This window comes from Agelaius tricolor, unplaced genomic scaffold (genome assembly GCF_023055355.1).
Source record: "Agelaius tricolor isolate 1412-34295 unplaced genomic scaffold, bAgeTri1.0.p SCAF_26, whole genome shotgun sequence".
Lineage (NCBI taxonomy): Eukaryota > Metazoa > Chordata > Aves > Passeriformes > Icteridae > Agelaius > Agelaius tricolor.
In genome coordinates this window covers 8,159,326-8,180,220 of record NW_027269286.1, presented here as the reverse complement: position 1 = coordinate 8,180,220, position 20,895 = coordinate 8,159,326, and the positions used below count along the sequence as shown (strand labels likewise).

Here is a 20,895-nt window from a genome sequence, read left to right as displayed (position 1 = left end):
AGGAAGACATGATGCCCAGATAGATCCTTGAGGAACCTGCTGCCATTCCTGAGAAGCTCAATAGTTTGCTGCTGACTGTGCTCCTTGCCTCAGTTTTCCTTTAGTTTGGATTTAATCACAGGATTGTTTCCCATTTCCCTGTGGCTGGACAGGCAATCTCAGGTGGACAAATTTTTACTGTAGCTAGCTAGAGCTTTCAAAGTAAATGGGGTGACATCACATGTTTTATTATGAAAGGAAAACAAAAATTTTTTTGTGTGTTTTCTGATGCTTTTTTACTTACCTCTGGTAAAAAAGCAAAACAAGCTGTGATGAGGCAGTTGCATAAACCCATAATTTGGCAGCCAATTAGTCTTTGATTTAGACAGTTGCTTTTTGAATATACTTCTTTTTTTTAATGTGATTCCTTGCAGCTGAGAAATTTACATTTTAAAAAGTGCTTAATGCCAAGGCAGTAGTGGAATCCCACATTTGTCAAATAAGTAAACTGAGACAAAATCCAGCCCTTGTTAACATCCTAGGCTGGGACTGCTCTAACAGCAAATGAAAGAGAGGAGGGGGAGAATTTTTCCTCTGCTGGTGCAGGGCCTGCGGGGACATGCAGGAGAGGCAGATTCCTTGTTGCCGTTTCACCCCGGCTAGGACAGGGTATAAACAGATGTGCACAGCAGACAGAAATACCTCCCACATAGCTTAGAGCTACTGTGTAAATTTGTCACCAAAGGTGGAGATTGGACAGTTTAAAGCAGCACAGAAAAGAGGAGGTTGTGACTGTAACCTCCTCCTGCTGACTGTCCAGAGAGGCTGCAGACACAGGTGTGACACTTGAGCTGCAGGTGTGACACTGGAGAGAAAAACAAGGTGGCCTCTAAATTTAAACTCTACCAGTGCACGAATCTTGTTTGCAGTCTGGTTACAGTCAGCTCTTGAGGCTGTGTGGAGATCTAGTGGCAAGAACAAACTGCAGCTTCTGTCATAAATGCAGATGCTAGGGTTTGCTTCATTTTAAACTCAGTCATGTCAGAACCACGCTGCTTTGTACTGAATACAAAAGGAGAGAAAATATACTTCCATTCACTTTAATGAGACCCACTGCTGGAAGAAACACTAGCCTTGCTGAAACAGGAGAAACACCATGAGCGTTGAACCCTACTAGAAAAAACGATTTCTGAGTATGCAAATCTGGTCAAAGATATGGCAATTTTCATACGGGTGTACATTTTGGTGAAGAAGGTAGTTAGGAGTCAGCTGAGTTAGAGTGGATGTGGATCAAGAACTGATATCTCTTTAATATCTCTCAAAACACATTTCTATCTTCTTTTTCAGTTTCCTAACTGGAGGCCTGATGCCAGAACACCCACAAGGCTTAGTCTTGATCAAGGCTTGGTTCCTCACAACTGGGGCACACAGCACAGAGAAAACTCCTGACCTTGCTTCCTATGCTTGAAAATTTTACAGAGAAAAAACAGAAGTCTAACAGACATAGAGATAATTCCCGTAATAATTGGTCTCTCAGATGCTGCTCTTGCACTGCTCCTCCAGGAGAACAAGGGGGAGACCTGTTGTCCTTCCACATCCTGGATGAGGTTAGTGGAAATCCAGCTCCTGTTGGTGTGTGAGAAGTAGATATCTTGCAGGCTGGGGAAGAGAGGGCATCAGAGGGACCATGCAGAATACTCCAGCATCTGTGAGGAGATCATCAAGAAGATGGAGACAAGCTGTTTATGATAGTACACTCTAGGAGAGAAAGAATTGCTGAGCAGGTACCAGGAAAGCATTTCTCATTCTCAGGAAAATCAACCCATGGAAGTGGTTGCCCAGAGAAGGTTTTCCAGACCCAGCTAGATAAAGCCTTGTGCAACCTAATCTGAGCCCACAGCTGCCCTTTAGTTAGTACTGTGTTTGACTACAGACCTTCTGAGGTCCATCCCAATTTGAAAGATTTTATAACGTAACCAAGAAATTCCAGAACGAATTGTGATGATGAAGCTCTTGTGGCAATTTAGGAAGCAGAGGGCAGCACCTCAGAAGTGCCTATAGCCCTGGAGAAGAGCTATCAGCTCAGGGATTCTTTTTGTTTTCAAATTCCTTTGCAGAGGCAGTATGGGATTCACCTCAGCTAGCAGTGAGACCCTCAAAGTTAAATTTCCTGTCTCAGCCAGCTCTGACCCCCCTTCATAATCAAGGGGGATAAAGGAAAATTCATCTTATCATAACCGAGGGTCCAAAATGAGGAACTGGATAGGCACCATCACCTTGGAGGTTACAATGTCTCTTGTCTAGAGAGATGATGCTCAGGTGAATAGCTTGAGCACGTATCTTTTGCACAATAAAACCTGAAACGAGCCTGTCCTAAAACTGAGGGAGGTGCAGGAACTGCAGGAGCTCAGAGACACTCTGAGACAGGGACAGCATTTGCTAGAAGTTGGAAAAGCAGAACATGTGAGGGCATAACTCCTGCTATGATCCCCTCCAGCAACTCTGTGCAGAGTGATGCTCTGGTTAAGGCCCCAGAATTAGGCATGGGAATTTCTACACAAGTGCAGGGAGAGCAGGAAAATGCAATTTTAGTGAATTGGCTGGGATGGGATTTGCCAGATTAGCTCAGCACGTATAACTAATTGTGTTTATCCTGCCCAAGCAGCAGGCATCAGTGTAATGTGCCTGGAGTTGTTATGCACTTTATGTTTCTCATCCAGGTTTCTCTAATCCATTCTACACACACATCCCTTAGGGAATCTGTCTGCTCTAGGTGTAATACTCTGGTTTAATCTCTGCTATCCTTCTGCCAGCCCATGCAACTCAAGTCCCACTGGAGTCTCCTGTGTCTTCATGAGCTTCCAGGTGTGTAGGAGAGAGAGAATTGTGTCTGCTCAGTTCTGGTTAGGCATATAGATCAATTTCTTCTGAGTTCTTGTGCTGACTATTTAGGACTGATCCAAAAGAGCTGTTAGGTGTCTGCAAGAATCAGCATGTGGGCCGTAGGATGCAAAGACAAAACCTTTCCTTAGTTTCTCCTGGATTCTCCTAATTATAAAAGTACCCACATACTTTTTGCATCAAACTTCCCTCAGTGCCTAAAGATCTTATGGGTCTGCACAGAAAAAAATTTCAGTTCTGACAGCCCTGATGAGCTCCAACTCACACCCAAGCCCAATTAACATTCAGAAACCCACTCTAACTCCCTCTCAGTTTCATGTTTTTCACCTAACACACCTACACAATTAGGGTCCTTATCAAACACTGTGGTTTCTACAGCTTGCTTTGAAAAGGCACCCAGAAGAGGAGGCTTCTGTTCCTGCCTTTGCACAGTAGTTACAGCGGGTCTAGATCACAGAGGGGACCTGCATTCAATCCCCACCTTACCTAAAAGGGTTCAAGCTTACAACAACATCCCAAGGGAAGGTCTGAAAGACACAGGCTCTTATACTCAGGTGGTTGGCTGCTTATAGTCCTCAGCCTCTTCCTGAAGGTTTTCCACTACATAGGAAATGGTTAATTTCATAGGTGCTGGAAGCAGAAGGGAAGAGTGTCATGCACTCACTTAGCAGAGCACCAGAACCCACATCCCTCAGGAAATGCACTCGTGTTCATGCTCTGACACCGGTGATGTTTTTAATGTGCACAATCCACAGAACAAGTGAAAAGAGAGCACACTCCACACTCCAGCACCCCACAGTCAGGTGTTCACAGTACCTCCAAGGAGCAGTGAGACATGGATTGCAGCCTCCCCAAGGAAATGTGGGAGCTGAGTGTGGGCTGTTGCTTCTTGGGTGACTGCACTGGGCTGTTACATAAGGTGACACCGTTTCAGCAGCATATCTGTCTCTGAAAAAAAACAGAACAAAAACTAAAATAAAGTGTGAGACCTCTATACCATTTTGGAAGCTAAAGGTAAAAATACTCTGAGAGTAAAATAACAAGTTGTGGAGTCCAAGTGGATGACGGCCCCTGCTGCCATGGTAGCATATCAGAGGGGACAAGACCAATTCCTGTCCTTAGATTGGCTCTGGTTTGTGGTGCACTGCTTGCAGAGGTAATAGCTCAGGTCTTGGGAGCAACTTCACCACCCAACCCTTTGAAAGTTAATTTACATAGACAAAGCAGCACATGAACTGTGGCCATTCTCCTATTGCTCCAGAGCTAACCCAGCTGTCTGTAGCTGGAACTTTACCCACACCAGGTAGACACACTGCTTCCTTACAAATAAATTTTGGGTGTGATTGTTAGAATCCTCAAGACAGCAAGGCTGAAAAATGATGCTCCATGAAAAACACTTTTCATTGATTTTAGGGAAGCCAAGCCTACTTTCCTGATTTCTTGCTCTAGTGAGAGCACAAACATCCAAAACTGAAATCAATGTTATGAGGTGATAATTTTCTTTGCACCCCTCTTTACTCACCCCTGCAAATATATTTAAAAGGATTCACAGAGACAAAAAGAAAAGACAGGTTCATGATCTTAAGCTGAAAGTATCACAGAATTGAAAAGTATCCTTGCCATATATTTTTAAATCAAGATACATGTCTCTATTTTTGCCTTTTAAGTATTCTTATATGTTAGAAGGTGGTTTTTTTATTGCCACTACCTGGAAATAGTTTTTAGAAGTGTGCTCTTACTCATTTATGTTTTGATTCCCTTTTCATTAATGGTTTTAATAGACCCTTACTTTCCTGTATATTTCTGCTTGTAATTTAAAAAGATGAAACAAATGCTTTAAACAAAAGTCCTTTCTTTCAGCCAGCAATTTTTGGTTTATGTATAATATTTTACATATAGAAGGCTTAAGAAAAAATAAATTAAAATGCTTTTGCAAGGAGCAACACAGACCATTAAAGCTTTTGTTTTTTTCCATAAATAGCTCAAATCTGCCATCTAGTGATATAAAACAGAATTTAATGGAACCAGCCCCTTGGATTTTTCTCTGGAAAAATCTTGCTTACCTTCCAGACGTGCAAAAACAGTGCCATCTAGTGGATAGTCCCGAGACTACGCAGGCAAAAATTAAAAAAAAAAAAATATATATATATATATATATTTATCAAAATATCTATTGCTGCTGGCTGCACAACAAGCTACTTAGCCATTTTGGAGTGGATTCAATAGGCTTAGTGTCCTGCGACTCCATAGAAATCTTTGCTGCCATCATTTGAGGTGACATATAAACCTCTACATATATTTGTTGTTTATTTTAACAGCACCAAAACAAAAGACATTGTGCAAATTTCTCTTCAGGTTAAATGTACCCTTTATTCTTGCTTATTTTGTAGTTTTGGCTTGTTGTTATTTTTATATTCCCTTAATGGGATCATCTAAACTTTAAGGGATTTTGGAAGGATAAAAAATATTGATGGTCTTTAAGCTTGCTTTAAAAGCAGAGAGATCTAGCTCTTTTTTACAAAGACAAATATAATTTGTGAAGTCAAGTGATCTGTACTTTGTAGTATGCCACAATAATAAACAAAAGACATTTTATAATCTACAGTTTTGCTGAGTTTCATATTTCTTCCACCATTTGCTGAGTAGTGCTTCGAAATCACAAATGCATCCTGTCGAGCTCAGTAAATATGAAGAGAGTAATTTTTATTTGTACACATACCACGTACCAGGATTTCAGAAACATTGTTAAAAGTAGGGAAAAGGGACATTGCCATAGACAAGGACTGCCCTTGGGACTCAGTGCCTAAATACCTGAAGAATCAAGTAGTCAATTGCTGGGATTTTCAGATACTTACCTTCAAAATTGCTTTCAACATTTAGGCCATCTTGCTTAAGGGCGAACAAATTCAGATTCAGGTCTGATGATTCAGATCTTTTAAATGTACTTTGGTAATGATTCCTCCTGGAATCCAATGTGCAGGCAGCCTTCTATGCATGTGTTGACTTAGAGGCAGATGAAGATTTCGCAGTGCTCCCTAGTGTGCCTCTGATCAGAAAAAGAGGCTCACTGCTCACAAAAGAGTGGTGTGAGCTCCATTCTATATTCGAGAAAAGAAAAGACCCTCCTTCTCTGGCTTAGCTTTCCTTAGCTTCAGGCTTGCAAAGATTACCAGATGCTCACATCTCATCCAACTGCCTGAGGGCTCTTCTAATGGTTAAGAAAATAAATGGGTGATTTTAATGCGTTTTTCTTCTAAAATTTAGATACCTTCTCCTTCCTGTTGAAGTTAATTGAGCCACAAAGGCCCATTCTACCTTCTCTCAAGTACAAAAGAGTGTAGAAGGAGTACTCAGAGGTAAACAGCTCCAGACAGTCACAACTGATCAGGTGCAACTCTGTTTCTGGATAGAACTGGACATAGACCTAATTCTTCTCAGGAAATAATGATAATAGTCTTGCTCTTAACAAAAGTTCTCATCCTTAGCCTGGCCTAGCTCCACTATTTTCCAAAATCTTTTGGTGTTGTACATGAGGGACACTCCAGCCAGATGCCAGACAGAAAAGCTGGAGTCTTTATTTTGATAGTCAGTTTATCAGGATACAGAAAGTTTAAAACATGAGATGTCCCTTAGCAGAAATCACCCAAGACATTGAATGTCCCTCAGAGGTCATTGGAAAAGTCAAAGAGGCAAATAAAAAAAACCAAAAAGGCATTTTATCTTAACATTAAAAATATCTCTCATGCAATATAAAGCAAAAATACCTCTTTAATTCCAGCATCAAAAAGACTTTGCAAGCTCTCAGAAACTGATAAGATTATGTCATTTTAAAAACTGCGATGCCTCAATAACACAGACAGGTATATGTGGATCAAGAGATTATGTGGCCATGGGCCTTCACTCCCATGGAAAACTCATCAGCATTTGCAGAATCCAAGAAAACAGTTCTGCACTGAGCACATGAGTTAGGCAAACTAACACACCTGCAGTATGGGGGTGAGGGCTCTTTTCATCCATCTCAACACTCATCCTAAGAAATACTTTCACTCAGCAATAGACACTCAGTGGGAATTTGTCATGCATTTGGTGGTACTGGTGACACCAGTGTCATTGCCATTTAAAATGTGATCTCACAAAGGCACAGACTGTTGAGAATGAACTGGTGGAACATTCTGGTCAAGAAATAGTGGAGGTGAACTGCATCAGCTGTCAATAAGTCAAGGAGGAGGGGTGTTTTTATATGTAACAGTAATACCAAAAGTGGAAAGGAAAGAAACCATTCATGGTCTGCACACTCAGAGGGCTAAGCCAGGGTTAAGCACCTGATATTGCCCAATTGGACACAGCCATAACTCACACGATATTCCATCAGAAGGCTGTTGCACAGAACACACACCACTAAGTTAGAAACTGGAGTGAATTATGATTGTGTCCAATATCAAGTGCTGGCATATAAGGAAAATCTGACCAGAGCTCCAGCCCTTCCCAAATCCAGCCCTCCAGACCTTCAGAGCCTGCTGCTGTGAACCATGCAATAAGACACCTATCTGACAGACCCTTTCAGGTAGCCAAGACAATGCAGCTAGCTTCCAGCCTCTCTTCTGTGACCCTCAGGGACTGGAAATTTGATTTAACCATTGTACCAACAGAAGCACAACTTTGGAGGGAAAACAGCCTCAGCCTGGGAGATCTTAAACCCTAGGTCCTTAGAGGGCATTCCAAGCACTGTGGACTACCCAGCAGTGAGCACAAGGGACTGGCCTCCCTCACTGTTGAAGTTGCACCACTGGATGGGTGAGAATGCAAGTCTTTGCACCAGAAGGAGAACAATCACTGAAGACTCTGAGCCTCATCTGAGAGTAGGCATAATCTGAAAAAAAGAGTTTTTCATTCCTTACTTCCTTTCTTACCAGCCACCACCATCATCCTATCCTGTCTGATGCTCAGTCTCAGAGCCAGTTGTGCTACATTTTCAAGTAACAGCTGCCACACTTTCATGTGTGCCTCCCTCATGACTGTGGAATAATCCCCATAATTTTTAGGAAAACCTCTTTGCAGTTCATTTTCCCTCAAGATTCCCTCAGTTTTATCATATCATCCCTTTGTACTTCCCACTTTACTTTAACCACTTCTTTTTATAAACAATACTATTTGGGAAAGGGCTGTCTTTCTACTCTGTGCTTGTATTGCAGGCAGCATGTGCAAATTCATGTCCCTGAGCAGAACTCCTGAGAGTATTTGATGAATCTATAGATATAAAATTGTCATTCTGGACATTATGGAAACATCTAGTTCGTCCATATCTGTTGGAGACGCTGAGATGAAAAGAAAGTTGGCACAGAACCAAAGATGTAGATAGTCTTCTCTCAAAAACTGAAGTTATCACCTCTCTTGTCTTCAAAGTACTTTTGCCTGAGAGAGAGAGGATTTGAAACAGACTCCACACAATTTTGCTTGGGGACAGCTTACAGAATAAAAAGGTGAAGCATTACAAAGCTGAGCAAGTCAGAGTAAAGACAAATCATTCCTGTGGTGAGTAGCTCCTTGCAGAATCAAAATTCATTTGGAAGCATCTTAGCATTGAGTTTTCAGGGCCCTGTATTGAAAAATGAGACTACCACCAGCAGACCCAGGGCAGGAGTTTTATAAATGTTCACTGTTCCTCCTGTTTATTGAAGCTTTGCTCATGCATCTAAATGACAGAACTAGAACTTTGCTTGCCATTTTAGGACATTGCTGCCTGTATTTCAAAAAATACTTCTACAGTGACCTTGATCAATCAGTTTGCCCCAACTCAGTGCTTTTATCTAATGATAAGTATCACAGAGAAAATGTAATGGTACTGAATCAGTGACAAAACTACCACTGCCTCAAAGTGCCTTTGGATTTTTTCACACACATCTGCTAAAACCACAAGGGAAAGCAGTATTGGCAAACAAAAGGGACTATGATTAATCTTTTGTTTTCCAGTGTCAACATGTTGCACTGTTGCTACTTTGCCTGTGTTAATAGTAATTAAAACCCCTTCCTTTTTCAGCTTTCTTATTTGAAAAACATGTTAGTGCATAAGGGAATACTTGGATGATGTATCCAAGTACATCTACAAAATGTGTTAAAAGTATAGTAAATGCATTTGGGTGTTTTGAAAGAAATTTGGCATGTCAGATGTTTTTAACTGATTATTTTTTCTCCTGGTGTAATGAGTTAAGTGTTATAGCATTCATCACTTTCCATGATTCACTGAGCTTATATAATATCCATTTGCCTAGCACTGCTTATTTGAATACCAGTTCCACCCCTGCAAGAAAACCTGCAACCTTCACAAATATCTGTTCCCACATTCATTTTTCACCAAACTCACCTGATGTAAGTAGGACTGTAGGAGGACCATGGCAACCTAATAAAAACATTAATGAGAATTAGTGATCACAAAATAATAGTTTATAGGCATGTTGAATTTTAATTTTGCCTCATTTTACAGTACGCAAAGATATACAATGGAGCCTACTTCAAAACTTTTAATGCCAGACATATTTTGCACCAAAAGGAGCGTGAAATTTATTTCTTCTGCTTTCCCTGCTGAAAAAAAACTACCCACTGGGAGACTTTTTCAAACCTTTCTTGATTAAAATCATGTCTTTCACATTTCCAGTTAAATCATAGCATAGTAAAAGTGTGATTCCTTTAAATTTGGATTGTAATATACAGTTCATAAAAAATATGGAATCCCTGTTATATTTTTAAATCTCAGTGCAAAATTAGTAGTGAAGATACTGAAGAATCTCTGTTATACCAGAAGTTGAGATGATGAACTTGGGCATGCTTTTATTAGATATCTTCATTCAGGTTCTAGGTCATCTTCAGAAGATGCAACTGCTGTTGTTTGTTAATTGCCTTCTCACATCCCTCTGGGACAGGTGAGGTGCAGTGAGCAGATGATGGAGGCCCCAAACTGAAAGTCAATGCTTTCATCTGCCTCTGATTGACTTCTGCTAATTGACATGGTACATGCAACTGAAAGCCCACAGAACCTATCAAACCTGAGAGGGATGTATAGTTTCTGAGTCTTGAGCCTGCATCTCTCTCCAGCACTGATTCTCAATCTTCAGGTACCAAAGGTCATTTGAAATTATCCAGGAGATTTCTACTTCTAAGCAGTTTTGTAGCTTCCTAATCCTGGGCTAAAACTGGGGAGAGAACTGGGAAAGCTCCATGCAAGATCTGGACAATTCTGTCTATATCAAGAAATTGCTAAGGACACCCTGTAGGACCTTACAGAGCTCAAACTCTGTTGCCCAGCAGGGAGCCCCTGCACACCACTTTACCAGGTGTAATTCCTACCAGTGCCTGTAAGAATCCTTGCTCTGGAAGATTTTAGTTAGAACTTTAAATTACGTCTGTAATAACCATCTAAAAAGGTACAGGAAGCACTCCTGACCCCAAGATCAAGGATGAAGTTCACAATGTTTTTGATTAGCCTCTTACACATCAGTCCTTCAGAGAACTGACTGGAGCACTCTCAGACAGAGCCAGGGAGAGAGCTAAGAAACATAGGTAATCAAGGTTCAATTCCTTAATTTGTTTCCAGTCATTCTTTTTTGTGCCACCACTGAAAACTGTTCTTTTATCAAGGAAACATGGAAAAAGAATAAGCATCTGATCCAAATTAATATGAGGGTCAAGTTGTATTCCCACTCGTTGGAGTACAAAAAGCATGCCAGAAGTACATATGTTTGTTCATATGTAGGACCTTGTTCAGAAGTGTTTTGAAGCAGCCACAAGATCAGGGCTAAATCTCAAGTGTGATATTAGCAGAATCTGCCTCCTTGCAGGTCCTGCCAAGGTTACGGCATGTAGTATGTGCTGAGACATTCAGAGCTGTCAAGACTTGAGCACTTCCACAAATGCTCACCAGCAAAAATTTACACAATACCAGATTTAGGCAGAAGAAGAAAAGATCTAAACTACAGATTTGAGTACATGCATCCCCTCTGTGAATCTGTCCCTCTGTTTTCACGTTGCAAATACAGTAACCTTCTTCCCTCTCTGCCTACAAAGATCCCTAATTATATTAAAGCCTATCATCACTTATTCATGAAAGCATCTCTTTAGCACATTCAATGTGACTGATCCCCAAGGTCAGAGGTACAATGACAGAGAGAAACGTGTGTGTTTTCACAGAAGCACTCTTTAAATGAGTTTTCTAACTTTTTCAGTTGGCAAGGTCAGTTCTATTGGTTTTGTTCAGCTGGAACTCTTTAACAGTAGAAAATTAGATTGTGTAATGTATATTCTTTGCCACCTGATCTCCAACTTGAGTATGCTACCTAGCTCCAGTGATTTTCTTTAATGAGGTGGAAATATATATAACAGTTTTAAATATGCAGGCTAACATTTTCCTCCATCTACAATTATGCAAATTGTTATATAGTTGTCTCTGCATGACAGAAGTAATAACATCTTATAGAGACCCTGTTAAAATTCACTGAAATCATCTACACAGATGGATATGATTTTAGAGCAAATACAACACAGACTCATTAATTAGTTACAAACCACCCTCACCATCTCGTAGCAAGCTAGGTGACATGGACTAAGGCGTGTACTGCGTAAAGATACAATTTTCTGTTTGTAGTAGATGACTGAAACATTCTTAAACAGTTAATAAGATCAAAAGTAACTAGAAAAGTCACAAGCTGTTATTATTTTTCAAGACTTAGAGGAAATATCATATATTTTCCACATACACTCTTGATTATAGACAAGCAGTAAGATAACTATCCTTTAGCATTTTATGGGATGTTTTCTTTTCAATTCCACTTCATTTAACTTTAATGGCGATATTTTAGAAGGACTTTAATTAATATAAACATTTTTATAAACTCTGGCATTGAAAAAAATAACATTCAGAATTTTTAAACAGGTCCCATGAGCTCCATTTAGAGCACAAATGAGGTGTGAATTGGTATCTCACACCTCCGCTTCTAGCTCTTGCTTCATTTTCTTTATGAGACAACACGTAGTCCTTCCCAGTCTTTAGAAAAGTCCTAAAACAAAGTCTCCAGATGTCAATGTGAAGAAAGAAGGTACCTGCAATGGCTCTTTTTTGGCAATGGAAGAAACAGCACCCTAACAAGAAGCAGAGGCAGAAAAAGCTGAAGGCAGAAAAACGTGCCACAGGAAAACTCCTTTTCACCATATCCTCAGTAATTGTATGTTCCACTTTACCCTTTTTGGCCATGTTACTTACCTTTTCCCATTAGGGGATGATACACTCACAAGGGTTTCTGGAGGAAAGAGCAGCTGGCCTATGATTCAGACTTTCCTTTGGCTCTATGCCTTCTCTGTGTGCTCTGTCACCTGGGGAGGCCATAAAGAGGAGCTGTAGCTTCTTCACTGGTGCCTTCAACTCATTTCTGTTATGGAAAGAAAAATCACAGATTCTCTCACCCTACCCCTTGGCTCCTTGACACCCTGTCTCTCTTGCCCTTCACAAAGTTCATAAGCTTTATTCATTACCATACAAACATGCATGTTTTAGAGACATGATCCTTCTCTTTTTTCTTTTTTCCCTTATCTGCTTCTGGCCAGGACAGGGTTATTTTTTGCAGTAGCTAGGAGGGGGCATGGCTAAGACAGGGAGCTATTCTATACCGCCTTATTCATTGCTGGGGCAGGGAGAAGGGACTCTCATTTCCAGGGGAAAGAGTTCCTTGGTGTTGAGCAAGCCTGGCTTAAGGACTAGTTGGGGTCAGATGGTCCTGGCTGTGATCTGGTCAGGTTGGGCTTGGTGAGCGTTTTGTATAGGAATCACTGTCTCTTTCACATACTTTTGTTGTTAATATTGTTGGTGCTACAGTTCATTTTTCTCATCTCGGTGGTGTTTCCATTAAATTGTTCTCATCTCAACCTTTGCTTTTTGTGCCTCCAGTTGGAAGAGGGAGGGGGAGCACCACATGCTTTTGAAGGAGTACTAAACTGAAGAACACCATTCCTAAACCAGGACATTCTCATTTCAGGTCCTCTTTATCCTGCACATACCTCATCTAGCCTATCCCTACCCAGTCTAGTGAACTCTGAGGGCCCTTAATTTCACAGCCACCTTCAACAGAAGTGCTGTTTGAATGAACATGACATGCCTATCCATGCGACAAACATTCACACAAGCATAAATACACATCAAGCATGTAAATGCCCTCAAAATGCATGCAAATAATTTCTACATTGACTAAATTTCATCTGCACAGTTTTCAGGGCCATTCAGCAAGCTCCAGGCTGTGAGGGAATCTGCACGCTTGGGAGGAGGGACGTGCTCCTTGTACACCCACCAATTCAACAGGAAACATAATCAGAGAAAAGAGGTAGGAGACTAATGTCTGGGGACAAGCTGTTTCTGGGGATGAGATGCAAGAAAACACAGGAAAAAGAGAGCATCTGCACATGGGGTACTTACCTTATTCTTCATACCACATAACAGAGCCCAAATATTCAATGGATGAGAGCCTTGAATCTGAGTCATCTTGACCCCTAAATTAACATGGCAACTGAATCCACTTCTCTGGTCTACTAAAAAAAAGCTAACTATTTTTACAATTTTTAGCCTTTTCCCTGAGGAAGAAAGAAATGCTTATGTCACAGATCTATATAAAAAAAAAATTTAAAGGAAGTGCAGATACTTATCCCCAGATTACCTAATAGTCTCATAGCCCAGTCAATCCAGTCACACAGCTGGGATGTGAAAAACATATATGTTTAAAATAAAGAAATTCACTGCAGAAAGAAAAGAGAGTCCTGGTTAGTTTTTAAGGCACAAAATTTCATGTGACAGGAAACTTGCTTCTCACAAAGATGTATTAAAGCTGCCCTTTGTGGAGGAAAGAAAAATCCCCGAGGTCAAGTAGAAGAGAATATGCCTCTAGCTTCGAGAAAAAGAACATGAACTTAATGGAGATCTATTGGAGGACACTGGAGTCTGCTTCAGAGAAACAAAGGCTACAAAGAAAGAGCAGTCTTTATAATGAGAAACCTCTGCTCATTCTCTGAGTGTAAGGGACTTTGCCATTGACGTGCTATTCCTTTCCCTCTGCTCATTCAGGCCAGGTTCATTGTGCTACTATTCACAGCTTTAATAGCTATCTGCTCTGGACATCATTAAAAGTCCTGTGGCTTGAGGCAGTAATAAGTCTCCTATCTGTTTATTAATGACAGTAATCCATAAACAAATAAGTTGCATTTTGCCTGGAGACTTGCTGTGTCTAAAAACACATCTGAGAATCATTTCTGCTTTATGTTTCTGATTGTCATGAGTCCTATTAAGTCACAGAAAAATATAACTTGCACATTGCAGTGGTTATTCAGTGGTTAATGGGTCCCCTACTGTTCATGAAAAGTCTCTCTGTAAGTGCCCTCTTCACTGTAAAACTTACATAGCTCCAAAGCTACTGATGCAGCCAGCTGGAGTAACAGGCTCCTCAAAAGTGACAGATTTAAAGGAAGAAATAGTAGCGGCTTGCTAGAGGCAAGTTATTTTAATATAATGCAGCAATGACAGCTCTCTACGTTTAATCATCAAGCTCCCGATTTTCTCCTCAGCATTTGAATTTCACAGGAGTTAGGGATTTGGGTAGATGCTATTTAACATTCCTCCTTCTGGCTGTTGGGTGTACCTGCCAGGTTCACATTGGGAGCTGTGTTTATAGCTTTTCCAGCTATTTTAAACAAAGCCCTAAATAATTGCATGCATGAGAGACAGGCCTCAGAAGAGTAGCTGATACAGGATTTCCAGGACATTTCTCTGCTCAGGCATTTTCAGCATGGTTGAGACACACTGATTGCACATTCTCATCTTTGCCTGTCCCATAAAGAATTTAACTCTTTTAAATATTTCTGTGGTGCCTATCAAATATAAGCACAGCTATTTCTTTAACTAATAGCCACTATGGTCAAAGAGACATAAGAGTCCAGGGCTTTGGTTCTTGAGTTTCACAGGTTTATACAACTAATCAGTTGACTTCCTCATGATTTGTTTTGCCAAGTATAATAGAAGAACACCTTGGCTTGCACACCAGTGTCTGTATGTTTGGGAATCTCTGCATCTAGGACTCACATGTAAGGTCATGAAAAATATTAAAATTCCCCTACATTGGAGGGATTAATCAGAAAGAAAACAAAGTGTTTTTAAAAAAAAACAAATCACTGTAGCTTCCTCCTCCTGCAGCTCTAAGAAAAAAAATTTGGTAAGTTATAGTATCTTTGCCATGCAGCACTTCCAGACAAATCATGAAGCACTCCTTTCTCAGCAAGCCAGCCAGCAGACTTCTATGTGTATCTTCTACATGACTCTCTGGTTTCGAGGGAGTCAGTCCTTTGTTTCCATATCCATTCAGAATTCTCTTTAACTAATTATTTTCCTCAGAAGTATCGTCACATCTATATTGATTCTTCTTCTCATCTCCTTCATAAAAACTGAATTAGATTTATCATTACAGATGTCTTCCCTCTATGTCCAATGCTAAAAGAGAAAAACAAATGATTGAGAAGTGCTACAAGTTACAAAGGTAGAGTCCATATTGCCTTTCCTTTGATTTTTGCAATACATCTGAGTCTGTCACTCTGGACTTTCTTAGTAGGCTGTTCCAAGAAAACTTTGTTTGCAAAACAAGATTCATCTCACCCTTTTTTTTTTTTTCTGCGAGATTTAAGACAATGTGCAATTTGTATTTCTCCTTAATTTTTTGAAATCTGTAGATGCTGACTAGCTCCAGTATCTACATGTACTTTGTAGAAGACAACAGCTGGTTAGACAAATCCCAAACTGGATGATCAGAATATTCAGAGTTGAATATGGGGCTTCTAGTTGGAGTACAACGCTGGCAACACAATGAATTCACTGGCAGGACAGAGAGAGAATAAAGGTGTTGAACAAATGCTATGTCTGGGCCTATGACTCCCAGCAGACAGAGTATGAGGCAGAGGATATAAGGAAGAATCCACATTACTGGGAGAGGTGAATGTGAGCATGAGAGAGTAGGCAAACTCAAGCTGGAAGTTGGAGATTGACCTTTGTCCAGAAATTTAGAAGACTGTATGACATTCTGAGAATTAAAAATAAATCACAAGTAAATACAATAATATAATAGAATGCAACGAAATACAGTAAGAATACAATGGAAGGTTTTTATCTTGACAAATTCTTGTGGCTTTTGAAGTCTGACTTCCAAATTACTCTTTATAACTTTTTGAGGCTGGTAATACCACAACTCTAAGAGCAAATTCTCAGTTTAAATCAAGCAATATGTTTTTGGCAATTGTTGATAAGTGGGAGGGGGAAATTAACAGCAAACACAGGGGGAAAAAAAAAAAGAAAAAAAGAAAGAAGAAAATCCACATGCTGAGAGGGAAGCTATGTAAAATGTTACTTGGCTGTCACTGAGCTCAGATTGCAAAATATCAATGAGAAAGGTCTAAGCTCTCTCTGCTTCTGGCCCTCTGTGTTCCATCACATAACAGAGAAAGCTGTCCACATCTCAGCAGGGGACTCAGCAAATTTGACACAAAATCACGTAAGCTTATAAGTTTCTATCTTCACTTCCATCTCAGGTGAAATATTGCTTTGCACTGGTGCCCTTAAAAATGGAGAAAGCACACAGATTACCATTTCCAGTCACCATGGTCTTTTTTTAGCACATTTCAGGCTTGTATATCTAGTGCAAAATCCATTTTAAGGAATAGGATAGGAGGGAGACTGTAGACTGCAATTGTAAGACATTGATTTGTCTCTCATCTCCTCTTGCTGTTCTAAAACCTGATGACAAGGAAAATAATGTTCTTTCATTCAGTCCCATATTCCAACATCCTAAGCCGCCTGGCTACTCTTTGCCTTGCTCCTGTGTGAGAATAAAGGCAATTAAATTTGAACATCCCAGGGTAATATCTAGTCATCATGTGAACCTAATTCTCAAATTAATACCCAGCAGAACAGCAGCTTCCAAAAAGTTTCTATACTGTAAACAAGAAATAGATGTTAATGTATCGAACTCTAAATAATCAAACACCATCGACCTTAATGTCAATAATTCTTTTTTTTTTTAATTTATTACTTAATCTAATTCCTTTCCAGCCAAACAGGCTGGCACAGAAAGCCTCTGTTCCTTTATGCTCATGGAGGTTAATATCACACATGGGACTCATTTCACCTGACTTTGTCTATCTAAAATTTAGGCAGCCATTCTCAGATAGCTGCCTAAGTTTCATCCATTGAGAACCTGGAAGATTCATGTAATCTGTCTTCAATATTTATGTACTGTTTTATTGAAGAATCTCTACTCCTTTGAGAGAGACCATGAGTGACTTGCTAAAATTAAGGTAATCATAAGGGGCCTAATGTTACCTGAGATTAATCCCTCTATACTTCAGACAATTTGCACAGTGCCTATCAAATTCTCTCATGTCCAGTTTCTCCCTTCAAACATCGTGCAGCATTGGACATTTCAGTCTCACCAACGACTGGATGCTGAACTAGAGATGTCCAGAGGTGTCTGCAAAGCTGAATTATGCTGTGATCCTATGCTTTCCTGACAATGGCAGAATCTGATATCTTGGTCCAAGACCAAAGTCATAGAAAATCCTGTGTCCTTGACACCTCTCCCTTTTTGGTTCTATGCTTAGCAGTTGAATGAATGCTTTACAATTCATCCATTTGTCCATAGAGAGAGGGGCATTCAGAATTACTAAACCTTGCAAACTATATCAAACCTTGCAAACTATATCAAACCTTGCAAACTATATCTTTAAAAATCTCTCTCACAACCAGGACTGACTATTCATGTTCACTGTACTGTACACTACCAGAGGACTCCCTTACGAAATGAACAGTTGTGGGAGGTAATTACGCATTTGAAGCCTCCACATGCTTCCAAGATGAAGTTATTTAGCATAGATGCCTTTGTAATTTTGATGCATTAGGAAAATTCATTGTTCAGTAGAGCTCAGACTCTTGCCTTCACCTATGGAGAAAGGTGGCCAGCTGCCAATTTCAGTCTGCTGCTTCTTGAATGGTACAGAAAGACTGGCTGACTCTCAACCTTTTTTTTTTTTAATTTGCTGTCTCTTCTTTATTTAGTTAAATGCTTTCTTTAATTTTTCCCTTCACTTGAAAATAAAGATAAAAAGGAAGCTAACAAAGGTTCTCTACATGGCTAACTTTGTAAGAAAGTGCTGGGGCACATTTGTCGATTGCTTTAAATAAATTCATACAGTCTGGCTGTGCTTTCAACTCAGCTAGGCATTGATTAGTGCTTTTTTGTTCACATGCTGTAGTGTCTTCCTGGACTTCTGAAACATTATTTAAATGTATATTGCTAAGCAGATAAGCTTTGTAAATTTTCAGCTAAAGCTGTGTAATACACATTAATTATGCAATTACTGTCTTGGGCCTGAATTTGTATAAGCAATCAATTTACTTAGTTCTTTCTGCACCATTATTGACCAATATGCAGATATATATTACACATGAATGCAAAATAGTATTATAGATAAATTAAAGGCAGATCTTGCAGAATTTCCAATTCTGCTTGAACAAAACTTTTGCACATTAAAACTTACTTCACTCAACCTGGAAATTTTTGTTAAAATTTTGTCTGCCATCTTAGCATCAAATATTCCAGAATATCTGACAAAAAAAAAAAAGAATCAGCTTAGGAAAAAAAAAGTGAAATATGGGGTGGTTGTGGTTTTATTGTAGTCCTAGGAAAGACTCTTAACAAGAGTCACTAGGATGCCAATTTAATCCTAGTTTATATCCAATATATTGAAATTTCTGTAACTTTCTTTCTCAAGCTGTAGCCCTTTAAATGTGGACAATTTCAATGCTAGGGCAAAAGTACATTAAGACCTCAGTAACAGCCAGTGGTCCCCAGTGCATCATAAAACCCAAGTCTCTCCCTTGTGAACAGGCACAGTGGAATTTCTCCTGCATCGTTCTGCATGAACACACTCAGACTTGTTCTCCCCCAAGTAACCCTACACATCAGTCATGCCCCATATACACCTCTTGTTCCAAAAAAATTCTTATCAACTCACTCTCAAGGCCACTAACTCTGAGACTAGATCTTATTTGTCTTATCCCCTTTTATTGCACAATGAATGCTCACTCTTTAATGATTACTAAATGCTTGAATTTTGGAGGGTATATTTGAATTAGAAGCATCTTACTGGGCGGTGGGACATGTGGCTTCTATTTCTTCTTAACAGAGGAGCCACTGAACTCATAGGCAGCCAATGCTCATCCTATGCTTTCAGCTAAAATCTGTCTGTTAGGCAACTCAGGAACACCACAGGATTAAGTTCTGGCTAGAAGCAAAAGGGAGGATGAGAAAAACTCATCAGCCCTATCAAGACTGCAACAGTGACAAGTCCCAGCTGATGCAGGACTTGTCTGAGAGTCAAGAGAGCTGAGAAAAGTCCATTTCTCAGTGATGCTGCTTGGAATGGGAAGGGTCTGTATACCTACAGCACTACAACCTACTTCCCTCAGTCCTACAGTCTGCTTTCTTCCCACTTTGGTACCTTCTCCTTTTCAGAGACATGGGCATATCAACATGAACCAGCAAGTTTCTGAAAAACTTGTAATAGAAAATGTGGGAGCACGGCTCCTTCTAAAGGGTGGAGAAAGGGCATGGTGGTACAGGTAAAAGGGCATTTTTGCACAGATATGGGTACTAGGATTGAATTTCATGTAAATAAAACATGGCCTACAGATGGCATGGTTTAGGACTGAAGCCCTGGAGGTTTTTGCATCTACAGAAAAAGTCTGGCAGAGGGATGAATTCAAGGCTTGACACCAACCCAAGTGTTCCCAGAGAGCCAGGGTCATGGAATCATAGATATATAGAATATCTCATGTTGGACGGGACCCATAAGGACGGAGCCTAACTCCCTGTTCCTCACATGACTATCTAAAGAGAACCACATGACTAAGAGCATCCTCTAGATGCTCCATTAACTCCAACAGGCTTGGTGCCAGGACTCCTAGCTCTGGCTTTAAATTTTAACTGAGCAGAAGTGTCTGGGGGCAGGGATTGGGGCATGGGAGCATTGACTAAGTCTTTTTAAGAAACTTTTTGGAGTTCAGTAATGAGTTAAGCTGCCAACACAGATGTAGCCCTGAGAAAAGAAACAGAGAAAAAGAGAAGGAATATATTTGCAAATAAAATTAATGTTTTAGCCATTCCGTTGAGGCCAATTTTTTTCTATTTTTTGATAAAAGTAGAGAGAACAAGGAATGATATCTGAGAACTAACAACTTCCAGTGTGAATGGAAATGCTGGTATAGTTTGCTTCATATTAAGATAATGTTCAGGATCTGAATATCTAAGGATCATTAAAAAAATTCTCTGCTAGAGAAGATCTTTGCCTCCTATCCAGCATGTGGCATAATAAGGCCCTTGCTCACAGAGCCACATTTCCTAAAACTAGCTACTTGTGAAATCCATTGCTCTCTCAGGTAAGGAAAATTTTAAAGCTTTTCAAGTGTCAGAATTAGCAAGGCTACTTGGTGGTGTTTCTCCTCCTAGGAGACTTCTCTGCTGTTGTTTCAACCTGGCAGCCCAGATGAAAGAACAGCCTATGAGGGAAGAGATGAGGGGCTCTACAGGCAAGGGTAAAAGGATCATTTTCCACAATTCACAAGAATTGGATTCCTCCACTGCACAAGGAGCTAAAATTAGCCTACTCTACAGGCCTTCAACTTTTCAAGCATTTCTAACAACTCACAGACTCAAATCATGCTTTACAGAGCTGTAAGAACCGCCCTTACTGAAATTCTACGTGCATTTGCTAAAGAAAAGACTGTTAGGAAGGGTGTTATGATGCTAGCTTTTCCTCTGTTTTTTTCTTTTTACCACTAGCTCCTTGCAGAAATTCTCTCACAGCAAAGTAAATCTTTGATTTTTTTTCCTCCCTCCCTGCTTTTTATTGTTCTGGTTCTCTGTCTTTCCAAGTGAGATATCGAAAAAT

The 20,895-nt window shown here is 40.0% G+C and overlaps 1 long non-coding RNA gene across 1 annotated transcript; it reads right to left on the bottom strand.

Moving 5' to 3' along the window:
• Positions 1-1,101: 1,101 nt before the first annotated feature.
• LOC139600292 (uncharacterized) lies at positions 1,102-14,354 on the bottom strand. The gene is made up of 5 exons (XR_011682472.1): positions 13,334-14,354; positions 12,131-12,240; positions 9,242-9,277; positions 3,697-3,828; positions 1,102-1,685 (listed from the first exon to the last, which is right to left on the bottom strand). It is a non-coding gene; the product is annotated as an uncharacterized lncRNA (long non-coding RNA).
• Between the last annotated feature and the right edge of the window lie 6,541 nt (positions 14,355-20,895).